The following is a 12500-nucleotide window of genomic DNA, read 5'->3' as shown; positions in this document are numbered from 1 at the left end:
TTTTCTTTTTTTCTAACTGAAGTTTAGTTGATTTACAATGTTGTGCTAGTTTCTGAAATACAGCAAAATTATTCATATATATATATGTAATACATATATATTATTTTCCATTATGGTTTATGATAGGATCCTGAATATGGTCTCCTGTGGTATACAGTGGGGCCTTGTTCTTTACCCATTCTGTATATAATAAATTGCATCTACTAGTCTCAAAATCCCAATCCATCGTTCCCCCACCTCTCCTCCCATTTCGCAACCACTAGTCTGTTCTCTATGTCTGTGAGTCTGTTTCTGTTTCATAGAAAAGTTGATTCGTATCATATTTCAGATTCCTCATATAAGTGATATATGGTATTTGTCTCTCTCTCTCTGACTTACTTCACTTAGTATGATAATTTCTCATTGCATCCATATTGCTGCAAATGGCATGATTTCATTCCTTTGCAAGGCTGAGTAATATTCCAGTGTGTGTGTGTGTGTGTGTGTGTGAGTGTGTGTTTGTATCAATGGACATTTAAGTTGTTTCTATGTCTTGGCTATTATAAATAATGGTACTATGAACTCAGGGGTACATATATCTTTTTGAATTGTAATTTTGTCAGGCTATATGGTCACAAGTGGGATTGCTGCATCACATGCCAACTCTATTTTAGCTTTTTGAGGAATCTCCATACTGTTCTCTGTAGTGACTGCACCAATTTACATTCCCTCAATGCTATAGGAGAGTTCTCTTTTCACCACACCCTGACCCACATTTGTTATTTGTAGATATTTTTTACTATTGACCATTCTGAGAGATGTGAGAGGCTACCTCAATGTAGTTTTGATTTGCATTGCTCTATTAATTAGCAGTGTTGAACATTTTTTTCATGTGCCTATTGGCCAGCAGAATGTCTTCTTCAGGGAAATGTCTGAGTCTTCAGCCCATTTTTTGATTGGGTTGTTTGTTTGTTATTGAGTTGTATGAGCTGTTTGTATATTTTGGAAATTTTGCCCTTGTCAGTCACATCATTTCAAATATTTTCTCGCATTCCATAGGTTGTCTTTTCATTTGTGTGTGTGTGTGTTTGTGTGTGGTTTCTTTTGTTGTGCAAAAGCTTGTAAGTTTTATTAGGTCCTGTTTGTTTATTTTTGCTTTTATTTCTACTGCCTTAGATAGAATGACCTAAGACAACAGCGGTAGAATTTATGTTAGGGAATGTTTTGCCTATGTTCTTTCCTAGGAGTTTTATGGTGTCATGTTTTATATTTAGATCTTAAAGCCATTGAATGTATTTTCTGATATGTAAATCCTCCCTTTAGTCCCTTTGTGAACTGGTAAAGAATTGTTTTTTAACTAAGCATTCACTAAGCAATCAGAATACATTCACAAAAGAATGTATGTATATATACGGTCCATTGTAACACAAGGTAGTAATAACTGCTTTACCAGTTTATGAGGAATGTCCCTATGTGCCTGCAATCCATGAGAAAAAATGTGTTATGACCATAGTTATTTCAGTGTTATTGGGCAGTTAGAATCTATTAAGGATCTTAGAAAGGCATATATCTTGACACTGAAATGTGCAGTTATTCTTATCTCTATAATGTGTCACTGCATGAGCAAATAGGGGAGGGATGAAAGGTAAATTCAAACACAAATAAACTAGTGTGTGTGTGTATTTAAAATCAGATACACTTTAACAATGCCGAATTGGAGAATATATGGTGAGTTATAACCAAGAAAGAATGTGCTATATGGGCACAGGGCCATAGTTGTTTCTTTTGCTAGAAAAGCAGACAACCCTAAAATATTAGTTCCTATCCACACCATGTAAAAATAAAAATATAAAAATTGTACACACACCACAAATTCTAATTATGGCAATGGGTTTGGAAATCACTTCATTCAAGATGGCTATGAGGTTTAAATTAAGTGAAATAGGGTACATGAGAGCATAAAGCAGAGTTCCTGGGAACACTGTCATCTTCTCTTTTTTCTTTTATCTATATAATATACAGAGGATCATTATTTAACAAGGAACACATTTTTAGGGAAACAGAGAACATAAAAAAGCTCTTTTGTTTTAGAGTGCATGTGTTTGTCAAGCATAGAGGGACGGTGAGTGTTGCACATCACTGACATCTTCTTGGAAAGTTAGTGTGCCTAAGTCATAATGCTAAAGGGCTCCTAACTTCTGCCCGGGAAAGTGACTCAGGAAATCTTTAGAGAAAAGCATTTCTGCTCTTTCTTTCAGTTGCAATGCATAGCCCCTGCATTATCTGAACAGGAAGGCAGAGAACAAGTAGAAAATGCCTACTCTTTCAACAAGAGTAAAGACATAGTCTACTTTTCTTGCAAACTCTTATGGAGTTAAACAAGCTTCATACACCTGGTCATCACAGACTGTCCAGTACAAAAATGCACCTATCATTCTGGTAGGAGGAATAACTGAGGAGTACTGTAAACATTCATCTGACCCACAACCCAAGCCTTTCACCAGGCTAGAATAAAAAAGACTTTTTCCCCCAAGATAAAGAATGAAATGATGGAGCTATCTGTACCAAGTGATGAGTCAATATCAGACTCTTCTGAAATGATCCACTAGTTTCCAAACAATTATCTAAAGAAGGAAAACTTAAACAATGAAATAGGAAAAAAAATCTCTCACAGTAGAAAAATAAATCCATCAGAAGGAAGGAATAAAACTGAATGGATGAAGAAATCCTGGTAGATCATATTGCTACTTTGTATTCAGGAATTTAAGATAATATATAAAGCAACTATTTTTAAAATGGGCTCTAAATAAAGAAAAGTCTTTGAGCAAATGAAGTTTCATTATAAACTGAGTTAAATGATTATGACTGGTTTTTACTGAGGGCAAAAAAGAAATTAATACAAATAACAAAACTCATGTTCTTAGCCTTAAAAATGGAATTTTAACTTTTGAAAATTAGAGAAAATAGTGATATAATTGGTTGCAAAGCTGTTTGTTGTAGGTTTACTCGTAATTCAGAATCTCTGAGTTAATATACTATATTTGAAAGTCATTTCCCAAAATTTTGATTTATGTGATTCAGATTAACTCACAGCTCAGGGGGACAAAATGTAAATTGTATACAACAGTAATTTCATTTTCTTAGATATCAACTTAAAATCCTGTTGAAAACTTACTGATTAAAATCAAACAGGAATTATAGAATAGCCCTGAACACTAGATGTAAAGGAAATAGACATAAAAACAATGCATTTAATCATCTTGGGTTAAATTTATTTAATAAATGAAATGTCACAAATATTGACATTTATTAGGAAAATCTAAATAGTGATCATATAGAAAAATGCGATCATCATTTTATGCAGTTAGAGTTCACATGCAATGCCAGGGTTTCAACAGTTCTTCCTAGGTGACAGTGTATAGAAATACTAAAATTAAAAATTCATCCCATATTTTAAGGGTAATTGCTTACTTCCTGACAAATGGTATGATATTAAAAAGGCCTATATAGTAAGACATATAATTTCTGGAAGTTTAATTATGCAGTAAAGCTGAATTTTTTTTACTTAAATAAATTTATGCCACATCCTATTTAGGGAAACCTGTTTGAAATATATTGCAATGGGAATATATGTCAAATGAACTGATTTCACATTTATATTTTAAAAAACAGGTTTTGAATTGCATTATACTTGAAATAAGTAAAACTCCAAAATTTTACACAAGTGCTAATCATTCAAAGCATAAAAGTATGTATATTTACAATTCCATAAAGCTCTTTTAATTGGTAAGCATCTAAAATATGTACCGGTTTCCATAAATTTCAATTTGTTCATAAATCTTTATGGCTATTCCTGGTAGGTATATAAAGCTACACCTGGATTTAGAGTATCCATATGATAATCAACACACAGAATGACACAGAATATGGTTTCTATCCTGCAAGAGAGGGATTCTTATGAATATCAAGTGACATTCTGTCCACTGCAGAAATAGACTGGCTTTGAGCTTTACTCAAAGGAAACCAAAAGGAATGGTGTAAGTACACCATCTCAGGGAAGTACTAATACATCATCTCTGTTAATAGTAAAGACATAGTTGAAAATAAAAATTTAAAAAAAAAAGCTATTATTTTCTTTCTTCATATAGTCAACAGAGGCTTATTGTTTATCAAGGAAAAGAAGACTTGCAGTGATACAAAAAATAAAGTTCTTTTGTGTTATGGCATTCATGTGTACAGAGAATAGAAGAAAAGTAAACATGCTAAACGTTATTCAAAGTTTGTATGGCTGAACCATAAACAAAGAATACTAACCAAGCTAATGTAGTGACTCAGTGCTAAAGAATCTGCTTGGCAATACAGGAGACACTAGAGAAGACAGTTTGATACCTGTGTTGGGAAGACCTCCTGGAGTAGGAAATGGTGACCCACTCTAGTATTCTTACCTGGGAAATTACAAACTGAGGAGCCTGGGAGGCTACAATCCATAGAGACTCAACAACAATCTGTTATGGACTAAAAAAACAAGCTAATAGAGCTCATGATGTCACTGAGACATCATTGTTTGGTGTTCTCCAGACTTTCATCAGCTAAGGCAAGTTACTTTCTATGGATCATAGCTTGGGGCTGAAGAGCAAGTATGTACGCTTCTAACTCAGTGCTGCAAAGTAAGTGCCTCCACTTTTTTTTAACATTGCTCTCCTAACAACACAAGAGAAGACTCTACACATGGACATCACCAGAACAGCTAAGAGGACACTTAAAAGAGAGGGTACTGTTTAAAGCTTGTTCTTGAGCCCCAGAAATGCTCTTCACACAGCTGAGAATCAGATTTCAGAGGAGGAACTGCCCTTCAGTTGGTGCTGGTGTTTCTGGAGAAGGAAAGTAAGTTGGGTCTGAGAATGTGGGGGTAATTCTGGAATCTAGAACTGTCATTGCCAATATAAAAAAGAATGGCTGTCAAGCAACATAGAGGAAAGCATCTCTCTCCTTTGCCCTGGCTCCCAGCCACTCCTCAGCATCACTCTTAAGTAAATCTTAACAAGAGAGCCAGTTGGGTTTGCAGAAATGGGTTTATAGTAGTTAGTCCTAGGCGTAGTATAAGGAGTGCAATTTGAAACTGAGAAATAATAACCTGATAAATGGCACCAAATTATTATTTCTGTTTTGTTGGAAAAGGGCATTTGTTGGTTGAGTTTCCATGATCATTATTTTCCAAGTATATCGTGAAATAAACTTATTAGATGAGTCTAAGGGAGAAAAAGTTTAAAATATTGTACATCAGTGAAATAATTTGGTTTAATAAACACATCATTTGCATACTTACCAGGAATTTCAGCTTGTACTCCTTCATGCCAGCATTTTTCACTGCTACAATGTGACTTTGTAGGAAGAGGGTGCTTGCTATGAGCAGTGTGTTCTCTTGGCAAATTTCAGTTAGCCTTTGCCCTGCTTCATTCTGTACTCTAAGGCCAAATTTGCCCATTACTCCAGGTATTTCGTGACTTCCTACTTTTGCATTCCAGTCCCCTATCCTGAAAAGAACATCTTTTTTGGGTGTTAGTACAAGAAGGTCTTGTAGGTCTTCATAGAAGCATTCAACTTCAGCTTCTTCAGTATCACCGGTCAGGGAATAGACTTGGATTGCTGTGATATTGAATGGTTTGCCTTGGAAATGAACAGAGATCATTCTGTTGTTTTTGAGATTGCACCCAAGTACTGCATTTCAGACTCTTTTGTTGACCATGATGACTACTCCATTTCTTCTAAGGGATTCTTGCCCACAGTAGTAGATATAATGGTCATATGAGTTACATTCACCCATTCCAGTCCATTTTAGTTTGCTGATTCCTAAAATGTCAATGTTCACTCTTGCCATCTGCTGTTTGACCACTTCCAATTTGCCTTGATTCATGGACCTAACATTCCAGATTCCTATGCTCTTGACAGCACAGGACCTTGCTTCCATCACCAGTCACATCCACAACTGGGTGTTGTTTTTACTTTGGCTCCGTCTCTTCATTCTTTCTGGAGTTATTTCTCCACTGATCTCCAGTAGCATACTGGGCACCTACTGATGTGGGGAGTTCATCTATCGGTCTCCTAACTCAGCAATTGCCACAGAACTGGAAAAGGTCAGTTTACATTCCAATCCCCCAGAAAAGGCAATGCCAAAGAATGTTCAAACTATTGTACAATTGCACTCATCTCACATGCTAGCAAAGTAATGCTCAAAATTCTGCAAGTCAGACTTCAACAGTACCAGAACCATGAACTTCCAGATGTCCAAAGTGGATTTAGAAAAGGCGGAGGAACCAGAGATCAAATTGCCAGTATCCATTGGATCATCAAAAAAGCAAGAAAGTTCCAGGAAAATATCTACTTATGCTTTATTGCCTATGCCAAAGCCTTTGCTGTGTGAATCACAACAGTGGAAAATTCTTAAAGAGATAGGAATACCAGACCACCTGACCTGCCTCCTGAGATATCTGCATGCAGGTCAAGAAGCAACAGTTAGAACTGGACATGAAACAACAGACTGGTTCCAAATCAGAAAAGGAGTATGTCATGGCTGTATATTGTCACCCTGCTTATTTAACGTATATGCAGAGTACATCATGCAAAATGCTTGACTGGATGAAGCACAACCTGGAATTAAGATTGACAGGAGAAATATCGATAACCTCAGATATGCAAATAACACTACACTTACGGCAGAAAGTGAAGAAAAACTAAAAAGCCTCTTGATGAAAGTGAAAGTGGAGAGTGAAAAAGTTGGCTTAAAACTCAACATTCAGAAAACTAAGATCATGGCATCTGGTTCCATCAATGCATGGCAAATAGATGGGGAAACAGTGAGAGACTTTATTTTGGGGGCTCCAAAATCACTGCAGATGGTGACTGCAGCCATGAAATTAAAAGATGCTTGCTCCTTGGAAGAAAAGTTATGACTGACCTAGATAACATATTAAAAAGCAAAGACATTACTTTGCCAACAAAGGTCCATCTAGTCAAAGCTATTTTTTTTCCAGTAGTCATCCAGTATGGATGTGAGAGTTGGACTGTAAAGAAAGCTGAGCACTAAAGAATTGATGCTTTTGAATGGTGGTCTTGGAGAAGACTCTTGTGAGTCCCGTGGACAGCAAGAAGATCTAATCAGTCCATCCTAAAGGAAATCAGTCCGGAATATTCTTTGGAAGGACTGATACTGAAGCTGAAACTCCAATACTTTGGCCACCTAATGTGAAGAACGGACTCATTTGAAAAAACTCTAATGCTGGGAAAGATTGAAGGTGGGAGAAGAAGAGTATGACAGACAATGATCTGGTTGATGGCATCACCAATTCAAAGGACATGAGTTTGAGTAAACTCCAGGAGTTGGTGATGGACAGGGAGGCCTGGTGTGCTGCATTCCATGAAGTTGCAAAGAGTTGGACACGACTGAGTGACTGAACTGAACTTAACAGCCTTCTTCCATTTGCTCCCCAGTTCTTTTTCTGTAGTTTTCATCTTCACTTTACCTCAGTGTTCCTATCTTGACTCTTTTGTATGCCAAAGTCCATCTAGCCAATTACTTATGTTATATTCTTTCCAGTAAAATAAGTGATGTTCTAATTTTTCTTAGTTAACCTTAGTGGTATAGTGAATACAAATTTGATTTTAAATATGTTTATAAGCTGACGAAAAAGAACCATATAAAGTGAAAATATGAAGTGAAAGTATTAATCCTAGATAATATGTAAGTACTGAAGTTAGAGTTCATCTTGGGTCTTCTGTCAAATCGTAGTCATCTTGTGCTTCTGTTTTGATTCTTGTTTGGAGAATAAAAATGGGATATAAAATCTAGGGACCAACTGAGGAAGGGAATCAAATAGAATACCCCCAAATATCCTGGGACACAAAGTGTCACACCATTGAAAAAGGGTATATGAGAAAAAATCCAGGTTTAAAGATAATGTCAGCAAGAAAAGTTGCCTGTTATAGACCTGGCACTAGGTTGTAAGTGAAACACGATTTACTTAGAATTTGCAACCTGAAACTACCCCTTATGCATTTTGCTTTCTGAATTCATGATTTACAGTTTGAAAAAAAACAAGTAATTTAATTCAAAATGGGCTTGAGGCAGTAGTGACCCCAGGAAAAGGTGTGAAAAAATACTATAATGATACTGTGTGAGGAAACTTAGGTGACAAATACTTCACAAAATAATATAAAATTTATTACACGAGTGCTGCCTGCCAATGCTGAAGACAGAAGAGTTGTGGGGTCCATTCCTGGGACAGGAAGATCCCCGAAGTAGAAAATGGCAACCCACTCCAGTATTCTTGCCTGGAAAATTCCATGGACAGAGGAGCCTAGTGGGCTACAGTCCACAGGGTCGCAAAAGAGTTGGATAAGACTAAGCAACCAGAAGAAAAAGAAAAAAAAAGGTGTTTTTTTTTGTTTTTTGTTTTTAAATCCCAGTTAAAGTACTCTTAGAGCCGTATACTATTTAGATAAAGGTGGGCTGCCGTCTATGGGGTCTCACAGAGTCCGACACGACTGAAGCGACTTAGCAGCAGCAGCATTATGATAGTATTGTGATTTTTCCTCTGAAAAAACTGGTTGAGGCACTCCTCTTTTGCATGCAGCAAAAGACAGAAGGTCCACATCCAAGCAGGTAAGAGAGACTAGGACACAGTAGCATCATAAGCCCGACCACGCCCATCTTCCCTACACCACAGTGGAGGTCCACTGAGGAGTGAAGTTTGAACCGCCCATTGGGCAACCCCCCTGTCCCCCAATTTTTAAGACCTTCACTTGGGAGAGATGAACTCCTAAAACAACTAGCTTTGAAAACCAGCAGGGCTCTTTCCACAAGCCGCAGGAGGTTTAGGGAGGTCAGCTCCTAAAGAGCTTGCGCGGACTCACCAGCTCCAAGGCCCAGGGCTACACCTAATCCAGGAGGCCCCAAACTTGTGTGGGAGAGGCCCGTTTGCTCGTTTGAAGTGTTGGCAGTGACAGGTGTCTGATCTGCCAGACACTTGGGGGCCTGTGGGCGCGTTCTCCTGGAGCCTGCTGCTGCTGCTGCTAAGTCGCTTCAGTCGTGTCTGACTCTTTGCGACGCCATGAACTAAAGCCTACCAGGCTCCTCCGTCCATGGGATTTTCCAGGCAAGAGTACTGGAGTGGGGTGCCATTGCTTTCTCCGTCCTGGAGCCTAGCGGCCGCCATTTAACTTCTCCCTCCACTGCGTCCAAGGGGCAGGGATGTTTGGCGCCTTTGTGTGTTTCTGGCTTTTGCGGCTGCGACTGGATCCACTCACTTTGTGGCCAGCAGGGCTTGTGTTCCTGGATCCCATAGGAATGCAGCAATCTGCGAGGTGGTCCTGGACAGGTTCCCACCTGGGGCAGGGCACAGATAGCAATCTGAGGTGCCCTCTGGCTCTCTGCCAGGGCCTGGAGTTTTGCTGGTCCTCTTTGCTGGCCCTGGAGGTTTGGTTTGAGGGGCAAACACAAGTCTGGAGCCTTATAAACATGGATGTACTTCAGGCAGGTAGGCTAATGCACGTCGTCTTTGCTTTCTCCCTCTGCCTATAGCTTGTGGTTGTCTCCCAGACAGGAGCTTGCACACTCATCTGGAGCCTCCATGTTGGGAATTGCTGCCCAGGGGACACCTGGAGATGGTGGCCAGTGGGACCTAGGCTTGCAATCCCATAGGACCATATAAACTTGCGCTTTGAAACCTACGTGAAGGTCTGACCTCTTGATCACATTCCATAATATACCGTATTAGAAAACTTTAAACTCTAAGAAAAATAATCTTCCACAGTTTTGCCAGCAATTCCTGATTTGTGCATTTATGCCTCCCATTTTTAGAATCTGCATTGTTTGTCTTCTGTATGGTGAATTTTAAATACAGCATTTATTTAACAACAACAAAAATCTCTTTTAGAGAGCTGTGCATAAGCTGTACTAAACACAGCATTTGTTTCTAATATGTATATTTTCTGTCTCCCACATCTCTTGTATTGCAGGCAAATTCTTTACTGCTGAGTCAGCAGGAAAGCCCTTATGACTATCATGGTTTAAAAAAAAACAAAAAACAGAAGAAACTGTGAGCCTGACCTTAAATGATTTATGCTTGCAGGTGACTAGGTGATGGGTCAGCTCTGATTTCATCCTTGAGTGACACTGAAGTAATAATTTAATTCTTTGAGCACTGTTTCCTTCTCTTGAAGCATGGAACATAATAGTAAGTATACCATAAGGGCTTCCCTGGTGGCTCAGTGGTAAAGAATATGCCTGCCAAGCAGGAGATGCAGGTTCGATGCCTGGGTCAGGAAGATCCTCTGGAGGAGGAAACGGCAACCCGGCCCAGTATTCTTGCCTGGGAAATCCCATGGACAGAGGAGCCTGGTGGACTATAGTGCAGGAGTCAGACTGAAGTTGGCAACTAAACAATTTTGATAATTATTTTATGTGTCAACTTAGCTGGGCCACAGAGAGGCAAATATTAGGTTAAGCCTTGTTTTGGTTGTGTCTGTGAGGGTGTTTCTGAAGGATATAAACATATGAATTGATAGATTCAGTAAAGCTGATGGCTATTATTGGTATGGGTGGACCACCTCCAGTCTTTAAAGCACTGAATAGAATAAAAGGTTGAATTCGCTGGTTCTACTTTCCTGTCTTAGACTCAGGAAAGCAGTCTTCTCCTGTATGTAGGCTCAGTCTGGAACTACACCACCAGCTCCCTTGATTGTCAGGTCTTCAGACTCAGACTGGCACTTACAGTATAGGTTCTCCTAGTTCTTGTGATTTTTGGATGCAAACAAAAACTACACCATCATCTCTCCTGCTTCTCCAGCTTGTTAACTACAGATCTTGGGACTTGTCAGGCTCAGTAATCACATGAGTCAATGGCTTATAATAAATGTTTACATACATACAAATATCATATATATACACATATCATATATGTATATATTTCCTGTTGGTTCTGTTTCTCTGGAGAATCTTGACTTATACATGCACAGAAACTGATTAATTTTAAACTCTGTTAAGTATGCTTGTCAAATAACTAGTAATTAAAAGATAGCCTATCTAACTAAGGGAAAAGTTGGGGGGAAAAAGAAATGTATTCAAAAGAAACTAGAAAAAAAGGGAGGAGAGGGGAGAGGGGCAAAATGAACTTCAGTTTCAAGTAGAAACTTGTGAATGTGAAAAATGATGTACAATGAATAGGCAAGTTGCAGAGAGATAATACAATATCCTTCCATTTATAATAATTTCCAAAGTACATAAAATTAAGCAATGCACTTTTTACAGATACATATTTCAATGGAGAAACAAATCTTTTAAAACAAGGAAATGATTAAAACAAAATTTAGCATAGTGACTATTCTGTAAGAGGTTGGGAGGAAATAATATTGAAGAAAAGAGACAAAAGGACTTTTAAGATTATGATAATGTTTATTTCTTGGTCTGAGTGCTCATTTTGTTATGTTTGTAAGCTGTACAAAAATGTTTTATACAATTATCCCGTATCCCCAAAGGACTTTAGAGTCCCATGCCTTCTCTAGATTTATAATTGAAGATTCCTGCAACTCTTTTTGAGAGGAGTTTCTTTAGGATGGCCTCACATACCTCACAGATGTGAGGTGCCGGGAAGTTTCTTCCCACAAAAGCATCGCCTCAGCAATGCCAAATAACAATTGGTAGATTTCACAGCTTCCACACCTCTAAACTGAAGAAATTCTAAAGTATTTCTATATATATTGCACCAGGATTTAGCATGTTACCAACCATAAACGTCTTCATTTACCTAAAATGTATTGATTTTCTTCTTGAGTCCAAAGACAGCCCCCAAAGAACTTAGTTCCTAGGAACGATGTTCCTGATGTTCATACCCTGAGCAATGTCTTCTCACACTGAATAACAGAAGTGACACGGTTCTGTTGGAAGCATACAACTTACAGTGACTTGCCAGCTTTTTCTGTAGCACTTTTGGAAATTCAGAGATGCCATATAAGAAGTCTGACTATACTACTGCTGGAAACATCAGATTGAGAAACTATATAGGGGGATCACATAAAAAAAAATAAGTGACCCTAGGATGACACAAAGAGACAGGGAGCCAGACTCCCCTTCAGTTCAGTTCAGTTTAGTCACTCAGTCATGTCCAACTCTGTGACCCCATGAGTCGCAGCACACCAGTCCTCCCTGTCCATCACCAGCTCCTGGAGTTCACTCAGACTCACGTCCATTGAGTCAGTATTGCCATCCAGCCATCTCATCCTCTGTCGTCCCCTTCTCCTCCTGCACCCAATCCCTCCCAGCATCAGAATCTTTTCCAATGAGTCAACTCTTCGCATGAGGTGGCCAAAGTACTGGAGTTTCAGCTTTAGCATCATTCCCTCCAAAGAAATCCCAGGGCTGATCTCCTTCAGAATGGACTGGTTGGATCTCCTTACAGTCCAAGGGACTCTCAAGAGTCTTCTCCAACACCACAGTTCAAAAGCATCAATTCTTCAGTGCTCAGCTT

Source organism: Bison bison, unplaced genomic scaffold, assembly GCF_000754665.1.
Source record: "Bison bison bison isolate TAMUID 2011002044 unplaced genomic scaffold, Bison_UMD1.0 scf7180017864139, whole genome shotgun sequence".
NCBI lineage: Eukaryota > Metazoa > Chordata > Mammalia > Artiodactyla > Bovidae > Bison > Bison bison.
Note: the sequence above shows the minus strand (reverse complement) of the source record.